This window comes from Macrotis lagotis, chromosome X (genome assembly GCF_037893015.1).
Source record: "Macrotis lagotis isolate mMagLag1 chromosome X, bilby.v1.9.chrom.fasta, whole genome shotgun sequence".
Classification (NCBI taxonomy): Eukaryota; Metazoa; Chordata; class Mammalia; order Peramelemorphia; family Peramelidae; genus Macrotis; species Macrotis lagotis.
Genome location: NC_133666.1, coordinates 35,499,350 through 35,516,459, shown reverse-complemented (window position 1 = coordinate 35,516,459; position 17,110 = coordinate 35,499,350). Strand labels below are relative to the sequence as shown.

At 37.5% G+C, this 17,110-nt stretch overlaps 1 pseudogene; it reads left to right on the top strand.

Annotated features, from left to right (window-relative positions):
- LOC141498630 (lysosomal cholesterol signaling protein pseudogene) overlaps nucleotides 1–14,565 on the top strand; it is a 38,255-nt pseudogene extending 23,690 nt beyond the window's left edge.
- Nucleotides 14,566–17,110: the final 2,545 nt, after the last annotated feature.

Genomic DNA, 17,110 nt, shown 5'->3' with positions numbered 1-17,110 from the left:
TGGAGATTTATTTCTGTAGAGACACAAGATACTTAGTTTGTTAATAATGATAGTAAAGTCATGGTTCAGGGCACCCTCAAACTCTTGGTTCACATGGCTCAGATCTGGTCTCTGAGACAGGCCCCAAAAAGTCATTATTCTCTTTTTGTCTTTTATGTTCCATCCAGAATTTACTCTAGAAAAATCTCCAAGTAGTCTCATGCCAAGGTATCCACAGATGTGAGTAACAGAAGTCCCTAGTTTCCATGTAAACACTCAAGCTTACAAATGCATACTTGGAAGAAAACAGCCTTTATCTCACGGCACATAAAATGAAGAGGACACAAAGGAGCAACTGGCATTTAAAATCAATGGCTCTTTATGAGTGGCACTCAATATTCTTCCAGATGGTCTCTAGGTGGCATATGAATGTAACCCCTGTCCCAAAGCCCATTGTTAGAAGGACTCTCTCCCTACTGGTAAATATGAATACGCTGCCCTGTGTAAAATGAGAAGTGAGGAGAGAGGTGAGAGTTTCAACCCTTGCCAATCCTCCTTAAGGACTCTTCAAGAAGCAATATCCCTTTGAGTTTCTTCAAGGATCTAGTTACATTTTGGAACTCATCTTCCTTACAACTGGATTAAAGAGGCAACTTGAAGCGGAGTTGACCTCTTCCATCCAGTCTTAATGAAGTTTTGAGCGCCACATTTTAGGAAAAACATTGACCCAAGAAGGGCAGCCCGGATGGGGAGAAGACTGGAAATCATGCAGTCACTGCAATGTTTGGCCTTGAGAAGAGAAGACTTAGGGCAGGACATGATCACTGACTTCAAATATTTGAAGAACTGACATGTGGAAGAAGACATAAGCTTTTTTTTTATTGACTTGGCTTCAAAGGAACAATATATAAAACTTGCAAAGAGACTGGTCCGATACAAGGAAACTAATTCCAAGATAGAATAAGATGCTTTAGAATATAGTTATTACCTCACCACTCTAGATCCCCTGTGATGACTAGGTGAACACATATTTTTTAAAAATTATTTTTTTAAATTATATGCAAAGGTAGTATAAACATTCATCTATTTGCAAGTTTATGAGATCCATATTTTTCTACCACCCTCCCTTTCCTCCCTATGGCAGTGAACAAGCTGGTAAAAGTTGTGCATGTGCAATCATGTTTAACATATTCCCATATTAGTCATTCTATAAAAGAGGAATTATAGCTAAGGGGGAAAAACCCATGAGAAAAAATAAAAAACAAAAGAATTTTAAAAAAGTGAACATAGTATGCTTTTCCTTGCATTCAGACTCCATAGGTTTTTTTTCTCTTGAAGTGGGTATCATTTTCTATAAAAGGTCTCTCAGGATTGTCTATGATTACTGAACTCCTGAGAGGAGCCATGTCTATCATAGTTGATCATCACATAATGTTGCTGTTAAAGTGCACATTATTCTCCTGGTTCTACTCACTTCATTCAGCATCAGTTCATGCAAATCTTTCCAACCTTTTCTAGAATACAGCTGATCATGTTTTTGTTTTTTTGTTTTTTGCAAGACAGTGGGGTTAAGTGACGTGCCTAAGGTCCCACAACTGGGTAATTATTAAGTATCTGAGGTCAAATTTGAACTCAGAACCTCCTGACTCCAGGGCCAGTGGTCTATCCACTGTGCCACCTAGCTGCCCCTGCTCATGATTTCTTACAGAACAATAATACTCTGTAACATGCATGTACCACAACTTGTTCAACCATTCCCCCACTGATGGGCATTACTTCAGTTTCAAATTCTTTGCCATTACAAAAAGAACTGCTATAAATATTTTTATATATGTAGATCTTTTCCCCTTTTAGGGGGCGAATAGTAAGTGAACACTTATGTATATATAGTCAGAGTTGCAGAGTTACTGCAAGAATTTTCTTTCTCTCTACAGATCTCCTTAAAGTGAATCTAGAACATCATGTCCCTTTTCCTAAGAAGGAATAAAGAAGAAATATCCCTTCTCTCCAAAGTTCCAATGTCCAGTCTGCTCCATCTTCCAATTCAGGCAGGCAACTTTGAGTCAAAATTATCACAACCATTCAGGGAAGTCTCATGGAAACAATCTAGGCTTGGCATCTGGGTTATTTAAGCACAATATGAAACAAAGAAATTCAAAACTGCTAAACAGGAAAATGTATTCATCACTTAAAAATCAGGAAAGCAGACCAATCGAAAAAAGTGAAGTCATAAGACTGAAGGAAATCAGATTCCTTTTTAAATATGTGACAGAAAATATTAGAAAAACATAGTATCCCCTCTAGACTTCTCCAAATTGTCCTTGCACAAAAGTGTTGGAGTCTCAGGAGGGTGGTTCTAAGGATCACTGATATGAGAATTCTGACTCTAGTTCATAAGTCCCTACCACTGTGCTTCCAATTAAGAACAAGTCAGGAGATACAATTCACTGTTAACAAAAGCATTTACTAAGAAGGCGGTACTAAAAAACCTGTAAAACATCCTTTCTACAAACTTCTCCCATAAGGACATATTGAGTCCATGGGGACAGAAACTTAAAGTACAATGGTAGTGAAGCACACAAATGGAAAACACATAAAGCTACTCACTTCTTGCATAAAGTTAGCTTTCAAATACCCCTCTCTGCTGAGGAATTCTCACAAAACGTCTCCCAACTTTTCCCCAGTACCATGTCTCTACTGGGCTTAAGCTAGGCTCCCAGCATCTGCTCCTCTCCACAGTTCAACTCTCTTGAGTCCATCCCGGCAGTTTTCTGCTGCCAGAGGTCCATATTCCTCCAAGTTTCTCTATATCTGAGTTTACCTGTAATAAATCTCTGTTCCTTCAGCTATGCCTCAGTCTCTCAAACTGACTCTCCAGTTATTGAAAAATCTATCTCCTGGATGGAGAATCAAATGATAGACACTATAGCTTTATTACCTTCTGGTATAAGCATGGAGATTCCCTGTTCTTGAGATGTAAATTGCCTCCTATTGTTCCATTGTTTAATGTAAAATTTGTATTGTGATCTCTTCAGTCTTTAACCCAGATTCGGAATTTCCCTCAAGTCCTCAGTGCCCAGATAAGGGGTAAGACTATAAAACCTGAGTTGGACCTCCACTCAAGGCCACCACCCCTCTCTCTCTCCGGCCCAGTCATCTCTGCTTGATTGTTCTTTTATCTCTGTCTCCCTCTACCTCTCTCTCTCTCTCTCTCTCTCTCTCTCTCTCTCTCTCTCTCTCTCTCTCTCTCTCTCTCTGCCTTACTCTTTTCCTACTGGGTCCTTATTATTCGTTCTGTCTTAAGTGCTTCTGACCCTTCCAGAGGAGAGGAGTTTTTTAACCTGTTTACTTTGTTATATTTTATAATAAAATCCTGAGGAGAGCATGCGAATTCCTTCGCCTTTCCAGTGGCTTTAAATATTCTGTCTTCAATCTCTACATCTTTAATAATCGGCAACACTAAGGTGAACTCTACAGACAGGTCTATCTCTCTTTTCCCTCTCAATGATGAATAAGGTACAAGTCCCAGGTAGCTAGAAAAAAATAGCACTATCCAGACTAATGAGGAAACCATATACTCAAGCATGGGCAACCAGGATGGGAGCAGATGACTGTGGATGTTGCAGCTGGAACTACTCTAGGAGTCTGGGGGGAGTCAGCTTTTCTGTCCTTAAGCTTCTCAGTGATCACATAATAAGAACTACACTTTAACATTCTGATTGATTGACTTTTATTTTCTTCCCTTTAAGTAATTATTTAATTCTTGGTGCCTTATCTTTTGATTCCATTAGAAAAGACATTACATGCCCCAGCAACATCCCCACTGCATCATGGAGTCCTCTTTTGTAATAAAAGTTAAGCAAAATTAACATAGCAAATATGTCTAATAGCATATGCACCATTCTACATCCATAGACCCCCACTACCATCACCTCTCCACAGAGAGGAGGGAAGAGTGTTCCTATATCTCTTCTATATAAAAATTGGCTACAATTATGATTAAAATTTAAAACTAGCCAAAAGTTACTAGGAAAAGGCCTGATCTAAAAAAGTGAATGATCTAGTTGAGGGAATCTCATCTTGGCTCAAAAATGCAGTGTGACTGCATAAGGACATTGATTTTCTTTTGGAGTTTGTAAGCTGACTCTGTGAGCAATGCTCAAAATAGCCTGAGTCGTGGCAGCCCTGGTGGAGCTAGTGTGGTACTAAGAAGACTACTTCAAAGGACGGCACACACACACATCAGATTTTTAAGACTTGGTCTTATAATTTTAATTATAATTTAAAATTTAACTGAATTTATAATTTAATAAATTCTAATTATAAAATAATTTTGAATTATAATTTAAATTATAATTTAATTTTGAAAATTTTCATTACTTGATAGAAACACATTATAGTCTATTATCTCTATTGCTCTCTTCTCCAACATCTTGGAGAACTCAGAGATGACACATGTAATAAGGATGAGGTTCCATACTAACTGTACCTACTTCTGGACAGTATTCATCCCTAATAAATGACAGAGCAAAGGAAACAAGGCATTGCTAGAGATTATCTAGTCTATGGCAATGGACTAGATATTTAACTGTAATTTAACTAAGCTGTGTTGCAACTATGACAAAACTGGCAGATTCAGTCATCGTCATAACCGGAATACAAAAGAACTTAGCAAGAATAATTAGTTAAAATAGAAAGCTATTAGATGACTTGCTGGGGAGATATTCTACCACTCTGAGAATTCCCTATCAGGTACTTGCAACTAAAATCTCATGGTCTCTGTTTTTTTCCACTTCTCACGGGACAGTTTCCAATCCTCCCCTGTCACCTTTCCCTCCCTCAACCACGAGAGAATTTCATCATAGTTGTCCTAGGTGCCAGCATTCCTAGTTATACTCAGTTTTAGGCAGTTTAGTAGGGGTGGACAGTGTGGTATTGTGGAAAGAAGCCCAGGGTTTGGAGTTGGAAGACAAGATTCAAAATTCCTGCTTTGACCACTCACTAGCTCTGTGACTTGAGTCTCTAAGTCTCAGTTTCCTCACATGTAAAACTAAAGGGTTAAACTAAGAGAACTCTAATGTCCCTTTCAGTTCTAATTCTGTGATCATCTATAATTGTTCGCTTTTAAAGGAATACCTAGGAAATTCGGATTTTCACAATCTATTCTAATGTTCTTGTGATCTGGAGTCAGATCTCAGTTACAGAACTCCTGAACAGTCACTAACAATGAGCCTAAGGGGAATAGTGGGAATGGAGGTTAAAAAAGAATAAAATTACAGAATTTGGAGCTGAAAGAAGATCTTAGAGAACATTTAGTTTGACTTGTCCCACCTTAACACATGAGGAAAATGAGGCCCAGGGAGGTGAAGTGATATGTCCAGGTTCCAAAACCTTTCCAAAAGCTGATGGCATGTGCACTTGAAGCCAGACCCAGCACTTACCAATCCATCATTCTTTCGACTACATCAGCAGGAGATATAATAAATTCTCTCCCTCTCTCCCAAAGTTATAAAACCACCAGTTCTCCATCTGAGAGGACCCCCTCTCTTTAGAGGCTGCACTGGCAGAATTCATACCTGTAGCCTAGAAGCAAAGGGGCAAGGATGCAATAAAAGAACAGGTTATACACAAAGTGATGACAAATGGGGGAGCCAGCATAGTGCCCTCCTTTAGCTAGACTGCTTATGAGTCCCTTTAGGAGCAGCACTTTCAGATACAAAGGGTCTTGCTAAATGTGAGCTATAGAACATGTTCAAATCAGGGTCTGATATCAGATGCTTTCTTGCCTTCCCAGAGTCCGTCCCTCCGACCCTCCCTGTCATCCCCCAAGGTTTAAGTGAATGGGAAAAAAAGAGCCTGAGGCTTTCATGATGGACTGTCCCAATTATCTTTCAGTTCTTTAGTCTATGGTCTGAAAGGAGGACTTCATTTTCTAGCCAACAATTCACTCTCATTTCCTCACTAATTTTCACTGAAGCCTGAGCAAAAAAAACAAAACAAAACAAAACAAAACAAAAAAAAAACACAACAAAACCATTGCCTGTAGATGCTCCCTTCTCAAGCTGCTAGGGAACACCTGCCCACTCAACTTTCTATGTGGTATTCTCTCCTGCAAAGACCATCGCTCTGTCTGTCTGTACATGGCTTGTCCCTTTTGTGAGTTGACATGCAGCTTTTCTTCCCCAGTCTTACCTTTGAAATACAAGTTTCCATGGGGATTTCATTTAAACAGAGCCTCTTTAACTCATAAACCAGAAACTTATTAATTTGCCTTTCTCTCCTCTCTCCTCCCCCCCCCCCCCCCCCCGCCTTGTAGCACAAGGACAGTTTTTGAAGGAAGACAAGCCCATTAATGTGTCAGTCAAATTGGTATTTGCAAACACCAGGTCCCCATTGGACAATATGGACCCAGGAGGGAAACAAGTTTCTTGAGCTCATTAAATGCTTTCCAAGTCCAAATACTAGAGAGGCCAGGCAAAGGGAGGCATTCTGGAAGATGTGGGCAGCTTCACAAACAATATTTGCAGAAGAAGCACGCAAGAAAAAGAAATTATTTTTGTCACTCCTCCAATTATCAGGAAAATGAATCACCCCTTCAGTTCCCCTCTCCAGTCTATTCCCCAGTATTTGATTCCTGTTTTGGAAAGGAAAATAAATATAGTATGCGCTATTATTCAAGTAATTCAGTGCTGATTGGACATAGCATGAAATGACACTTTTATCATCTGTCAAATGACTCCGATTATTATCAAATGTACTCAGGTATTCAAAATCCAGAATTTATGAATTGGGATCTGATTTCTAAAATATCAATTTAGGAATCTGACTATTCATTCAAATGGAGAGAGAAAGACAATAACTCCAAATTTAAGTTTTCTATTCTTGGTAATGGATGGGGTCCCCCAGGATTTTTACCAAGATACCAAATGGGAGAAAGAAAGAACAGATGTTAAGCCCAGGAGGGGGGGAAGTTGTGTGCCTACATGTGGGTGCTGGGTTCTCATTGAATCGCTACCAGCTGCACTGAGGCATCAGCTTCATGGTTAAATATTAACTCCTTGCCTCCAAAGAAGCCCAAAAGTAGGCACAGACGGCAGGACAAATGTTTATGAGCCTTCTTCTCCCTGACTACTTCCTGCCCCTCTGGACTGCATTCTCAACAGCTGGCTCTACTTTTGTTGTTATTGTGTTTTTCCCTCATTAAATAATTGCTAAATCATTATAGCTTCCCAAAGAAATAAGGGGAGAACAGCACCCACTCTCCACAGACCATTTTCTGAAAGGAACAAATGATGTGATATCTGTGAAATCCTCTGAGACTTTAAGAAGAAATTATTTTCATTCAATTGATAGTTGCAATGAGTTAGATACATTTTATATACTGATATGTCTATGACTCAAATTAGAACACACCAAAGGGACCCTCAAACAAAAGGTGACTGAAATGCTTCAACAAGAAAACGTACAGTCAATCAATGTGATTTTTTTAGGAACAGAAGAGATTATTATTAATAGATTCCCCTTAACAATAACACCAATAGATTCAGATTTCATAAAGATTGAGGGGAGGAGACAATGGTTCTTGTAACAATGGAATTGTCCTCAGTACAGCAGGTGCTGGAGCAAGGATTAGAGCAGGTTGTTTACTTCCTAGTCAGCTGGTGTACTCAGATGACTTCTGGAAAGGCTAAGTGCAGAGGTGGCATGAGTTGGTGGTCTAGGGCCCATTGCCACAGGGCAGGTGTCCACCCCTAGAAAACCAGGCAGGCACAATCAATACTAATTGTCCTTTGTTGAGATGCTCAATGGAGGCTCATTTCTGAATAGGTCTAGGGAAGGAATGACCTCTCCTTCTATCAATCTGGCACCCCAAAGAGGATTCTCACTTGTGAATAATGTAATTCAGTCAATCCCAACTCTGCAATAAAAACTTTATAGCCCCTACACTATCTTTTCTCTACATAAGAATAATTCAGTCAGGCATGCTAACCACCAGGTTCTGTCCTCAATAGGGGCAAATGACTTAATTAAGACCAATTGGGAAACATATGCATATCAAGAGGAGAAGAGATCTCAAAGGATGCAAAGAATCAGCCTTTAGATCTGCTTTAGGATACTTTCCACTGTCTCCTTCAAAAGTAGTTTATTGAATGTCAGCAAACTCCTCCATTGATTATCATCTATTTTATAATTTATCAGAGGCCTGAGATAACTATATTCTGAGGCTAAAGCTGTCAGACATGGGGGCATAGCTGTAAGTAGGCCATGTGACATCTGGGACAAAATCAGTAGGGTACAATAGAATCATGATTCCCTATTGCTTCTCCCAGAGATGCCCTATAACTGTGCTGCTCATTTCTGCAAGGGGTCATGCTTGGTCTGGAAAAGCAGCATCTCTCTGGTAGATCCCTTTGCTGCCTGCTTATTATCTCAGAACTAAGCTAAAGGGGATCGGCAGTCTCCCACACATTCCATCCCCTAGGTGAAAGACTGATACATCCTATGTGTCTGCACCATAGCAAAGCTAGAGTGCTTCCACCCAAGTTACACACTTCTGCTTATATATTTTTTCCCTTCCTTACACACTCTACCTCGCTTCAATACAATTCACGTGCAAGTCAAGACATCACCTGTATGTCACTGTTCTTCTTTAAAAACAAAGGATGAACAACCACACTTAGTTATTTTCTTTCACTGAAATCTGTTTTCACTTAAGTCTACTCCTGGGTTCAAAGATGTTTCTAGGAAATCAGGTAATTCACTGTTTTAGATAGATACATAGACAAACACAGATACATATACTATATAATATAACCATAACTCTAATCTTGGCCTGGGGGCTGTTGTTGACCCCTACTCCGCCCTCTTCTCCCCAAATTCTCCCTGCTTTCCTGTCATATAGAGATGTTAAGATGTGATTCACTATTTTCTAATAAACCTAGATTTATATGGTTAAAAAAAACTCCCATCTCAAACAATCCTCCTCCTCCTCCTTCTTCCATGAATAAGCACCTAGAAAGTAGCCTCTATTACCTGACTATTCTTTCGACTCCCTTTTTGCTAGATAATCATCCATTTATTCCCCACTTCACATGAGTACTCTCCCATGACTCTGGGAGGCTTTGTTCTTTTTCCCATCTACTTGCTTGCTCTCGGTGACATCAACAGCTCCCCAGTATTCAATTATTATCACGAGGTAAATGACTCTCCTCAGACCTACATCACCAACTGCTTGACATATATTTCCTCCTGGATGTCCCATAAGAATCTAAAACTCAATAGGTCTAAAAGGGAACTTCTAACCTTTCCTGTATCTGTTGCAACCCTCCTTATCCCTCTAGTCTCGAACATTCACAAGATAGAAATCCTAATATGAATTTTATGTCATCTTCATCCACTATATCTAATCAGTCACTAAGTCTTGTTAATTCTGCCTTCATAGCATCTCTCACATCCATCTCTTTTCACAGAGCCATCACCCTAATTCACAGCCTTATCACCTTTATCATCTGTTGTCTAGACAACTGCCGAAGCCTCCTAAGTGACTTCCTCATTTCTGGTCTCTTCCTTCTCCATAGCTACTCCAAAAGGGCTGCACAAATTAAACTTCATTCACAAGACTTTTATCATGTCATTCTCCTGCTGGAAAATCTGTAATAGCTATTCCTTACCTCTCACCCAGGACTTCTTAACTTTTGTTGTGTATCCTGGACCCCTCTGGCAGTTAGTTGGCAGAGGCCTAGGGACCTCTTCTCAGGAAATGGGTTTTAAACCAATAGAGAATTATACATAGGATTACAAAAAACCCAAATTATGTTGAAATATAATTATAATTAAAAAAAATAAAAGAAGTGCATGGGTACTAGGTTAAAAATCTCTGCTCTGGGATAATATAAAAACTTCTTGATCTGGAATTTAAAGACTTCTACAATTTGACTCCTATCTAACTTTCCAGCCTTATTTACTACTACTCTTCACAAATGCTATCAAATTGAACTACTAATTTGTCCCCAAAATACATTCCTTCAAATTGCATATGTTGTATACATGCCTTCCTTATTACAAGTTCATGTTTTCCTTCAAGGCTCAGTTCTGGATTCACCTCCTCCATGAAGTCTTTCTTAATCCCTCCAGTTGTAGGTTCTCTCCTCTCCAGCTCTCTGTGACAGAAACCAGATACAGACCAACGTCTAACACGGTATATCAAGATAAGGTAAAAATGGGTACATGATTTCGACATAAAGGGTGATATAATAAGCAAATTAGGGGTGTGAAGAATGTTTTACCTCCCAGATTTATGAATAAGGGAAGAATTTATGACAAAAATAGAAGATGAGGGTATAAAATGGATAATTCTGATTGCATCAAATTAAAAAAGAATTTCCACAAACCAAACAATGCAGCCAAAGATTAGAAGGAAAGCAGGAAACTGGGGAAATTTTTTTTTTTACAGAAAGTTTTTCTGATAAAGGTCTCATTTCTCAAACATATAGTCAAATTTATAAGACTACACAAGTCATCCCCCAATTGATAAATGAGCAGAGTATAAGACTAGGCAGTTTTCAGATGAAGAAATCAATGTTATCTATAGTCATTAGAAAAAAAAATGCTCTAAATCACCAGTGATTAGAGAAATGCAAATTAAAACAAATCTGATGTACCACCTCACACTTATCAGATTTGCTAATATGACAGAAAAGGCAAATGACAAACGTTGAAGGGGATGTTGAATGGTGAATTGGGACACTGATGTACTGTTAGTGGAGTAGTGAACTGATTTAACCATTCTGGAGAGCAATTTGGAACTAGGCCCAAAGAATTATAAAACTGCATACACTTTAATCCTGCAAGACCACTGTTAGTTCTATATAAGAAAAAGATCAGAAGAGGGAAAAAGATGCACATGTACAAAGATATAGAAGTCCTTTTTATGGTGGCAAAAAATTTGAAATTGGTGCCCATCAATCAGGGGATGCCTGAACAAGTTGTGGTATGTGATTTTGATGGAATAATATTATGCTATAAGAAATGATAAGCAGGATTCTTTCAGAAAAACCTGGAAAGACTTACAGGACTTGATGCAAACTGAAGTGAGCAGAATCCAGAGAACATTGTGTACCCAGTAAGAGTAACAATGTTTTTTGATGATCAATTGTGAATGACTTAGCTATTCTCAGCAATACAATGATCTAAATGTGAAGGATTTATAAAAAATGCTATCAGCCTCCAGAGAAAGAACTTTATGGATCTGAAAAGAGATCCACGTATATACTATTTTCACTTTCTGTATTTTCTCATGATTTTTGGTTTGGTGTCTTCTTTCACAACATGACCAATATGTTTTGCATGATTGATCATGCTTGACCTATATCAAATAGCTTACTGTCTCTAAGGAGGGATGGAGAAAGACTAAAAATTTGGAACTCAAATTTTAAAAAAAAACATTAATGTTAAAAACTGTCTTTACAAGTAACTGGGGAAAAATAAAATTATATTTTAAAATTAATATTAAAATTATTTTTAAAGGTAATGTAACAGGGAAAATAAACTAAAAAAGAAATTGTATAGGGCAGTAAATGGTGTGTAACTGCAGCTCAGGAAAGAGGCTAGGAACATATATATATATATAATATATGTAATATATATATATATATATATATATATATATATATATATATATATATGGGAATCATTGAAGGGATGATGTGTTCTGAACCCATGAGAGATTGCATGGTTAGTTGGCATTATACGGGTAAAGAACCATCAAAGGAGACCAAATAGCAGAAATCAGGTAGATTAGGGGAAGAACTAGGAGGGAGTCGTTTTAGAAAAACAAGAAAAAAAAGAATATTCAAGAGAAGTCGATGATCAACAGTGTCAAATGCTGCAGGAATGACAAGAAGGATGAGGTTTGGAAAGAAGTCATTAAGAGATCATTGGCATATTTGGAAAGAGAAGTTTTCATCGAATAATGAGGTTAGACATCAGATATCAGGAGGTTTATGATAAAGTGAGAAAAGTTTAAGTATAGACACCAATTGTACCTTTTTGAAGGCCTGGCCAGGAAGGAGAGGTTTGAAGTGGTTAGATTGAAGGAAGGTTTTGTTTTGTTTTTTAAAGAATGGGAGTAGCATGGGCATATCTGTGGGTGATAGGGAAGCAGCCATCAGAGGGAGAGAATCAAAAATAAAAAGAGTGGGGATGATAATGGAGACAATCTGCTAGAGAAGACAGGAGGGGAAGGTATTAAAGGGACATGCAGAATTTGTCTCGGCATAGAGACATTTGGTGCTCTTCATGTGACATCTGAATGAGGCAGAAGATAGCTAAGGAAGATGTCTGAGTGATTTGAGATGAAAGATGAGGTGAGAAGGGGAATTCATGTCAGTCTCTTCTTATTCAAGTAAATATGAAACTAAGTCTTCAGCTATGATGGTGGAAGGAAGAAGGTCTTTTATGGGAGGTGAGAGGAGAGTGACAAATACATCAGACATAGTCACTGTAGAGAATAGAATAGGAAATTGATAGGGAGGAATAGAATAATTTGAATGTTACAGTGAGAGCCCATTTGAAATTAGATAATAGATGTGCCTCCACAGAGATGGAATCTGAGCTAGGTTGGGTAAGAGCCTGGGGGGGGGGGCACCCTACAGGAAAAGGAGCCTTGGAGCTCTTGGGAGCATGAGGAAGGGAAAGTACCTTTGGAACCATCAGCAACTGGAGGCTGGGAGGGTAGGGAGATCTTGGAACTGTATACCTGCCTGGCACCCCCAAACTCCAGCTAAGCTTGAGGTTGTGGCGAATGGCTGGCTGCCTCTGGGACTGTGAACCATCTTGTCTTGGACTAATGTATCTTTCAAGAGGCTCTTAATATTTAAGTCAAATCAATGTCTGTAGTGGCTTCTTGAACCAGATGAAAAAGGAACCACTGCACAATTTCATACTCTCCAATTCTGAGTTAGCAGGGGCTACATTTCAATCTCAGAGTTTTAGTTAGAGTAGTCTACATGAAAGAAAAATGAATTCTTTTGCTGACCTGACTTCAAATAACCTCACTTCATCAATCAATACGATCAAGTTTTTGCCTATAACAGTATTTCATGGATTCAGTTCTATGAGTAATCCTCCAACAATGTCAAAAATTAGTTTTTTCTCTAGTCTTGTTAGAATGCTTCAGTATAGGACACATGTTGAAAAACGTTATCTACCTCCAGAGAAAGAACTGATAGAGTCTGAGTGCAGATTGAAGCAATTTTTTTAACTTTTTAAATTTTTTTTGATGTTTTTAATTGAGGGGATAGGTCTGTTTTCTTTCACAGCATGACTAATATTGAAATATGTTTTGCATGACTGTACATGTCTAACTGATACCAAATTGCTTGTCTTCTCAATAAAGGGAAAGGGGAGTGAGAGCGGGAGAGAATTTGGAATCCAAGTTAAAAATTAATGTTAAAATTGTTTTTATATATAATTGGAAAAACATAAAAGATTTTTTTAAAATGCTTTAATAGGGGCAGCTAGGTGGCATAGTGGATAAAGCACTGGCCCTGGAGTCAGGAGTACCTGGGTTCAAATCTGGTCTCAGACACTTAATAATTACCTAGCTGTGTGGCCTTGGGCAAGCCACTTAACCCCGTTTACCTTGCAAAAACCTAAAAAAAATGCTTTAATAGAATTCCTTTTGGTTACTTAGCAGAAAATGCCCACATTATAGCATCACGTTAGGCTAAAGGACTAGGGGATTTTGTTTTCCATTTAGCATTTCCAGCTATACTATTCAAAAACATGGTTATATTCAATTTTTAAATATAAATCGATTCTTCCTTTATAGTTTTTAGTTGCCAAAGTCTCTATATTTTTTATTGTGTATATGTTAATATTATCAGTTGCCTGTCTTAACAGTCAATTTGATAAAGTTGTATTCTTCCCTACTTTTGCTATACAAAGTAAAGACTTTGCACTGGGATATCTTATTGTTGTAGCATTATAGGTATTTATCCAGGACCTTAGTATATTTATTTGGTGAGATTCAAAAATGCAAAGAGGAGTATGACTCCTCTTAAAACAAAGTATAAATTGTCAGACTTGGACTTCTGAATATGTAGTAGAACTCAACAGCATTTATGGTCTTCATTGGAATTTCCTTCAATCTTATTCTTGGTCAGAACATATTAGTTAATTTGAAGAAATTTCTAGGAAAATTTTCTAGATAGATGTGGGAGTTTTATTTTTGGCCCAGCCCTCTTTTATCTTGGTTGCACAATGGTGGGACAAATAAAGAAGCCCAAGAAATCTGCATTTGTTGCGATCATTTTGCTCACTACAGCTAAGCTCCTGGTGATGTCACTTCTGTGTAGAGAAATGGTGGAGCTCCTGAACAAGATTAGTAGTTTAATGAACTATACTAACTTATCAACATACATTTTTTTTATGGAGACTTTCCAATAATACTGGGTGGGAGTGGTTAACTTTGCAGCACAGTTCAACATGGAAGTAGAGATCATAAGCCTAAGGATGGTGACAAATACTTTTGTGACTGTTTATATATGTTTCTGTTGGTTGGTTACTGAGCATTCCCTCCATTGATCTAAAACACACGGTGTATACGCTATCCATAATGTGAACTTTGATATAAGTATCACTAGTTTGATTTCCTTGATCTGGTATCTTGCTGTTCTATTTTTGAGTTGGAAACAGATGCAGTTTCTTTATCTGATAGCAACTTATTTACTCCTTGTCAGTTTATTATCTGTTCTGATATGGTGCTGTGGAATTTCGTTAAAGAAAAATTTGTTCAAACAAATTCTTGTGCTTGTTCTGGTATAGAGTTTTTTCTATAGCACTTAGCTATAAGCAGGGCTTCTATAAGTTTCTTTGTTTCTGTTGAAAAAGAAAGAAACAATACAGATTCTTGTAGGAATTTTCATTGAATTTGGATGGGGAATTTTCATCCTTGTTTTGATAGAAAACATAATGGTGATAGTTTTGATTCAGACTTTTTGTATGGAAAGATCAGATCATCATCACAGCATTCATCCTGTTTTGTAGCATACTGGGATCATGTGTATTAGTAATAAGAGTACACCGGCAGGGAATTATGAGGGATTAGATCATCATTCTAAGAACAGCAAAGCAGGAGAGACTGGAAAGATTGCTGTTAAGGAGAGTCCAGTGCCAACGAAGGAACCAAAACCTTTTACAAGTTCGACTATCAGAAGATGCTCCTGTTCATCTTCAGTGGGCAGTGCTGAATTGTGCCATTCTGCAGTAAAACTGATAGCAACTACCAGACCAGGTGAGACCCCAAAACCCTCCTTGGGAAAAATGAGCATTGGGTGAGACTGCAATTCTCAGAGCTGCTTATTAGCTCAGAAAGAACAGTTTCTACAGACTGGAGACAAGCAGTTGCCTATACATATGTTGCTACTTTTATTGCTTATTGTCAGTTCACTTGCTAATCTTTACAGTCGGTGGCTGTTCAACCAGGAACTTGATTCTTGGTGCAGTGGATAGAGCATTGGATCTGGAGTCAGAAAAAATTGAATTCAAATACAGGCTCAGACACTATTAGCTGTGTGATCCTGGACAAATCACGTAGTCTCTGTTTGCTTCAGTTTCCTCATCTGTAAAATGGGTTTAGTGGGAACACCTACTTCACAGGTTGTGAGGATTAAATTAGGAAGTGAAAAGCACTTAGCATGGTAAAAACTTAACATGGTAAGCATTATATAAATATTATTATTCCTAATATTTTTATCATATGTCGAATGACAGTTTTTGGTGCTGTTTTTAATTTTGATCAAGGTTTTATTTCCTGTGGAATTGGGTTAGACAACCATTTATTCATTCTGCCCTTCAAAAGAAGATCTGAATTCTTGTAGAATAAAAAAGAAACAATGGAAAATGAATCCTCATCCATTCGGGAGGAAATCAAAATGAGCTGTCAGAAGTTTGTTCATTAGCACTGTGATCTCTGTGTCAAGGAAAGAAGGTGCAATAAAAGATTTCTAATGAAATTGTTTTGTGGCTAAGTGAATTGGTGAATTGGCAAAGTGAAGCAGGTCTTGCCTCTGACCAGGGTGAAGGTGTGCTTTTTGTAGAGAGGTTTTTACAGGGAGGGATTGTCCAGCACATTACCAATGAAAGTGAATTTCCAAATGAATACTTGTTTTGCCACTTTTTTCAGGGCAGTATCATAGGGAATCTTCCAGGCTCTTATTCAGGTTCATTCTCACAGGACAAATAGAAATTAAGCATCCATCCTCTACTTTTCCTCTAAACCTAAAATATGTTTATATAAAACAGATAAGGAAACTTTATCAAACAAAAGCCAAGAATAATTTTTGCTTGCCATATGATTATTATTCTGATTAAGCTCCTCTTGAATAAAATAGTCACCAATTAAGGTGAAAATTGTTAGTAACTGATTTGAATGCAATTGTTTAAAATAATTTTAATATCTAAGGCATTGCTATAAATTACAGAATCTTGCAGTTGGATATTAAGCAGTAAATGAATCTCATGATTATGTATACTTCACACTTCATGGAAAGACGTTGAAAATCATCTAATTAAGAAGTCTTCCTAATTCTTCATTTCACTCTCACTCCCCAATTTTTTTAACAAGTGGTATTTATTCAACCTAGTTTGTGAGTGTTTTTAAAGGAGTTTGTTTTTGAAATTCAATTATTCCTATTTTTTTCATCAAAAGGTGGAGGAAAATCTCTACAAACATCTAACAGTAGTTAAAATATTCTTGCTATAATTTTGTACATATTGCAATTGGAGCAGTTTAACTTACTTATACTAATAAAACCTCTACCATAATTTTGGTATACATTTACAATTTTGTACATTTCAGCTCAGAAAATTTTTGTATATCTCATCTGAACCACTGAGCTGAGAAATTAAGAAAGAAATGATTTAATTTGGCAAATACTTACCATGTGTCTATTATGTGCTATGCATATATAGGGATATAAAGATAAAAAATGAAATCATTTACAGTTTTTTGAATTATTTTTAAAGCTGAATCTAATATGATGCTATAAGTTTTAGAATTTAGTTTTTGGCATACTCATTACTAAAATCATATAAATTTAAGTCATTCAATTCTGTATACAGTTATGAA